The sequence below is a fragment of the Patagioenas fasciata genome, chromosome 6 (genome assembly GCF_037038585.1).
Source record: "Patagioenas fasciata isolate bPatFas1 chromosome 6, bPatFas1.hap1, whole genome shotgun sequence".
Taxonomy (NCBI): domain Eukaryota; kingdom Metazoa; phylum Chordata; class Aves; order Columbiformes; family Columbidae; genus Patagioenas; species Patagioenas fasciata.
In genome coordinates, this window is record NC_092525.1 from 54,842,275 (window position 1) to 54,848,274 (window position 6,000).

The window sequence follows — 6,000 nt, forward strand, 5'->3', positions numbered from 1 at the left end:
GTGCGGATCTGAGTCGATTCAATGTCCTGCCAAGAGACAACACATAATTGTGCAAGTCCTGATTACCTTTCACATGTACCTCTGGGTTTGGGTCTGGTGCTTCACATGGTTTGCCATACAAAATCTCGTATGAACTTACTGACATCCCACTCCTAGGTTTAATCCTAATGCGCAGCAATGCTATTGGCAAGGCCTGAGGCCATTGAATTTTTGCTTCCTGACAGATCTTGCTAAGTTGCCTTTTTAGAGTTTGATTCATTTTCTCCACTTGCCCACTAGACTGGGGTCTCCATGGGCTATGTAACTCCCATTTAATTCCCAAACATCTGCTGGTTTCTTTTACTAATTGTGCCACAAAGTGTGGTCCCCTATCGGAAGATATCCCCAGTGGTACCCCAAATCTAGGGATTATTTCCTTTAGTAACCATTTTACAGTTTCTTTTGCTTGGTTGGTGCGACAAGGGAAAGCTTCTGGCCATCCTGAAAAGGTATCTACCCCAACTAGTATATATCTGAATCCTCGGGTTCTGGGGAGCTCTACATAATCTATTTGCCAATAATCCCCAGGTTGTACACCTGTCTTAATTTTCCCCATTTCTGTTTTTCTTCTTACTAAAGGATTATTTTTCAAGCAAATTTCACACTTAGCTGTAATAGACTTTGCCATTGTTAACATCTGGACCGAGATAATTTGTTTTCTTAGGTAAGCCACTAATGCTTCTGCACCCCAGTGACACTTCTGTTGTTCCGTCTGAAGTATTCCTCTCATAATAGTGGTTGGTACCACAACTTGTCCGTTGGTGGTTACATACCACCCAGAATTATTTTTGCTGGCTCTTACTAGACTTGCCAATTTTTCATCTTCTGTAGAATATTTAGGTGGTTCTGAAGGTAATAAATCAATTGCTCTTACCTTCTGGGAGACAAGGCCCACCATTGTTCTTACTTGCCGTGCTACTGACCGAGCTGTTTGATCAGCAAGCCGATTTCCCTCGATGATTTTTGATGTTCCACCTTGATGAGCTTTACAGTGCATTACAGCAACTTGTGATGGCTTTTGAATGGTCTTAAGCAGGTTCAGTATCTCCTGCTGGTACTTCATGTTTGTTCCTTGTGAAGAGAGCAGTCCCCGCTCTTTCCAAAGGGCTCCATGCACATGAACAACTCCAAAAGCATATTTTGAATCAGTCCATATATTAACTTTCTTGTTTTCGCTGAGTTCCAATGCTCTGGTTAAGGCGATTAACTCCGCTTTTTGTGCTGAGGTGTTTGATGGTAAGGGCTTAGCCTCAATTACTGTCTTGGCAGTAGTGATGGCATATCCTGCATACCGCATTCCGTTCTCCACAAAGCTACTGCCATCAGTAAAGAGTTCCCAGTCAGTTTCTGCCAGCGGAGTGTCTTTCAAATCAGGGCGACTTGCGTGGGTATATTCGATGACTTCCACGCAATCATGTTCCAGGTCTCCTTCTTCAGTACCTGCACCCAAAAACTCAGCAGGGTTCATTAGGTTAGTAGTTTTTAGAATAACATCATCTTGTTCTGTCAGAATTACCTGGTATTTCATCATTCTGCTTGCGGAAAGCCAATGGCCCCCCTTTTGTTCCAGTACTGTTGTCACCATATGGGATACAAACACTTCTATCCTTTTTCCCATAGTTAGTTTTCGGACCTCCTGGATCAGTATTACTGTAGCAGCTACCGCCCGTAAGCACGCCGGCCACCCAGCACTTACCGGATCTAGCTGTTTAGAAAAATAGCCGACAGGTCTTTTCCAAGATCCCAGTCGTTGGGTGAATACCCCCAAGGCAAGTCTTTGTCGCTCATGTACAAACAACTGAAACTCTTTGCTCAAGTCTGGCAGACCCAAGGCAGGTGCCTGCATCAAAGCTGGTTTCAATTTCTGGAAAGCCTCTCGTTGTGGCTTTCCCCACACTAAGGTCTTATTCTTCTGTGCCTCATATAAAGGTTTGGCAGTAAGTCCATAGTCCATGATCCAGAGCCTGCACCATCCTGTCATTCCTAAAAAGGATCTTAATTCATGTAAGTTTCGTGGTTCTGAAATAGCACAGATAGCATGCACACGGTTTGTGTTTTCTGCTGTCCTTGAGAAAGCTCACATCCTAAATAAATCACAGTCTCGGATAGAATTTGAGCTTTATTTTTCGATACTTTGTACCCATTCATTCCCAATTGGTTCAGTATTTCAATCGTTACCTGGATGCAGAGTTCTCGCGTCTCAGTCGCGATCAAAATGTCGTCTACGTATTGTAGCAACAGGTACCGTTGTCAAGGGATTATGATGTGGCCTTTCGTAGTCCATTCCTCGAGTTCCTTAGCCAACTGATTTCCAAAAATAGTTGGGCTATTCTTGAATCCTTGCGGAAGACGTGTCCAGGTTAACTGAGTTTTCCTTCCATTGTGTGGATTTTCCCATTCAAAGGCAAACAATTTTTTGCTTTCCTGGTCGAGGGGTATGCAGAAGAAGGCATCTTTTAAATCAAGTACAGTAAACCATTTCTATTTCTCCTTCACAGATGTTAACAAGGTATATGGGTTTACAAATACCGGATAAATGTCCTTAGTGATCTGGTTTACAGCCCGCAAATCTTGGACTAATCGGTAACTACCATCAGGCTTCTTTACTGGAAAAATTGGAGTATTATATTCTGATTCACATTCCTCTAGAATTCCATACCTCAAAAATTTTTCAATTAGAGGCACTATTCCTAACCTAGCTTCTAGTTTCAGTGGGTACTGCCTCAACTGTACTGGCTTGGCATCTTCCTTCAGTTCCACTTTAACGGGCTGGGCCGTTTTCGATTTCCCAGGTATGTCAGTCGCCCATACCGTGGGGATCACTGCCTCCTCCACAGCTTGTGGTACCTCTGCTACTGGGTTTTCTTTTAACAGCAAAACTTGTCCTACCTTAGATTCTGGAATTTTCATTACCAGGTTTCCATTCTCGAATGTTATTACAGCATCCAATTTGGTCAGTAAGTCCCGTCCTAAAAGGGAAACTGGACGATCTGGAACATATAAGAACTCATGGGTTAACTCCTTTTCTCCAAAACACAGATCTAAGGGTTGTAGGAATGGCTGTACTTCTTCCTTCCCTGTGGCACCAACAATCGTCGTCTTTTTATTACTTACTGTTCCCTGTAAAGAATTGAGCACAGAATAAGTAGCCCCTGTGTCCACCAAAAAATCTCACATCCTGATCCCCCACTTGTATCGTCACCAGGGGTTCCTTACTCTGGGTATCTGTTTCTGTGCTGCCGTATAGTCAGCTGTTGTTATTATACTCCCCCAACACCATAGTTTGTATTGCATTCCCTGCTGCGCTTGGTACCCAACCCGTAGGGCCCGGACGATTCGGGCATTCATTTTTCCAGTGTCCTCCCTCCTTACAATAAGCACATTGATTTATACCAAGCTTTACAACAGGCCTCAGAGGAGTTCCCTGAACATTCCGAAAACCGCGCCCTCAGCCGCCTCTAGCTCCCCTGTCTTAATTTTCCCCATTTCTATTTTTCTTCTTCCTAAAGGATTATTTTTCAAGCAATTTTCACACTTAGCTGTAATAGACTTTGCCATTGTTAACATCTGGACCGAGATAATTTGTTTTCCTAGGTAAGCTACCAATGCTTCTGCACCCCAAAGGACGTTTCCTTGCTTTATATTTTCTACCACATCCATCTGGAGACGAGGAGGAACGCCATCAGACCTGATGGATTACGCCAAAGCAAAAACCCCGGCTACTTGAGACACTTAGACTAAGCCTAAAAGGCAAAGATCTCTCCATAAGGATGGTTTTTAAACTCTACTTCCACAATCTGCTGGCAGGACAAAAGAATAAGTGGCAGATCTACTTAGACTGAGTCATGGTGGTTTGCTCCTAAGACCATGCATACCATGGGAAAATTTCAGAATTTCTGCTCTGGTTTTCAGTGTATTATACCAAAACACCCACCTGATGACATCATTTCAAGAGCAACAGCAGCAACTGGCAGAATTCAGCTTCTTTGGGGAACTGAGAAATTGCTGAGCTGACACCAAGTCCTGCTGTGTCTCTGTCACGCGCAGAGTGCCCGCATCCTCACCACGGTAGCGGGCATTGTGACAAACGTTCTATGTCAGCTGGGTGTGGCAGCCGAACGCCCCCGAGGGGAGGGGGAGCCTGTCAGCCCCGGGCCTGTCACTGCCTGCTGTCCCCCCTGTCACCAGCAAGGCCTCTGAAAAGTTTCCAAAACATCCCCAGACTTGGGTCCAGCGTGGCCAAAAGTCTCCAAGAGACAAGTCGGAAAGAAGGATATGGAACAAAGGGAGAAAGCGAAGGGAGCAAGCCAAAGGGAGGGAAGAGGAAAAGCTAGTGCCGGGCTGCAGGACTGAAATGGAGGAATGGAAAGACAAAAGCCAGGAAGCAGGAGAGTTTGAGAAAAGGAGAGAGGAAAGAAGAGACATGCAGCCAGACGAGGGGTTAGTGAGAGAGGCTGGCACAGAGAACAGGATGAGAAGGAAATAAGGCAAAACAAGGCTAGACCAAAGGATGTTTCCTTGCTTTATATTTTCTACCACATTCATCTGGAGACAAGGAGGAAAGCCATCAGACCTGATGGATTAGGCCCAAGCAAAAACCCCGGCTACTTGAGACACTTAGACTAAGCCTAAAATGCAAAGATCTCTCCATCAGGATGGTTTTTATACTCTACTTCCACAATCTGCTGGCAGTACAAAAGAATAAGCGGCAGATCTACTTAGGAGCAAAGCACCGTGACACAGCCTAAGACCATGCATACCATGGGAATATTTCAGCATTTCTGCTCTGGTTTTCAGTGTATTACACCAAAACACCCACCTGATGACATAATTGCAACAGCAACAGCAGCAATTTGCAGAATCCAGCTTCCTTGGGGAACTGAGAAATTGCTGAGCTGACACCAAGTCCTGCTGTGTCCCTGTCACCCGCAGAGTGCCCGCATCCTCACCACGGTAGCGGGCATTGTGACAAACGTTCTATGTCAGCTGTTGCTCTTGCGACCGGCAAGAGAGCTACAACGAAGCATGCCGAACGGAGAAAATAGCAGAAGCTCATCTGTTCACACCTTGTTTCTGCCATGTGCTTGAACGCCAAGACGTTCGCGCTTCTGTGAGATGAAAGACGTCCTTCTTCATATGTGGTTGCTCACACCGGTCCACTTGTTAGTGTATCCATTCAGTGCTGGGCTGCGGGGCATTCAGAAGTGGCTCTGTGGAGACGTCTGCATAGAGACAGCTGTCAGAACACGCACACTCGATTGTTCACCAAAACATATGCAGACGCGTCCTTAGCCTGTAGATTTGGATGCACAGAGTTCCCTGTATTCGCAAGAGACAAGGGAATCGCATCTGTACGCACAGAAGCAATAGCGGACCGTTTCCCTTGGAGTGAACACGAAAGAGCTGTCTATACACTCGCAGACATGGGAACGTGCCTCAATGCAGTCACAGAGGCAGCAGCTTTTGAACAGAGGCTCTGGTGATTCTGGCACACTCCTGAAAGTCGCGCACACTGCTGTTCACTCGCTAAACTACCTCTTTGGAAACACGTCTCCGGTCCATGTACCGCTCAGATTTCTTCTCGTGTAACTGTGAACTGTGTCAGCGCGGGGATTCCGTCTCTGTTGAGCAGATGTCAATCCTGCCTCGCTTTTGCTTTGTTGCCTCTACCAAGATGATTTCCCCTTTCTCTCTTCACTGGAGCAGGCAGACACAGCCAACGCACAGCAAGTGTCAAGAGACACACTCCATCCGCTGAGCTCAACGCTTGTGCAGATGCACGTGTGCGACGAAGTCAACACACGTGCTTGTGGAGAGAAAGAAAGGGACTCACAGGCGTGTGGAGCGACGGATAGAAAGAGCAGGCGCTAAGGAACACAGAGTTTCAGGCAGACTGTCTCCACACAAACAGGCACCTGTCTGCAGGTATCCTAGATCTTGATTCTTGAACTTGAGGAAACA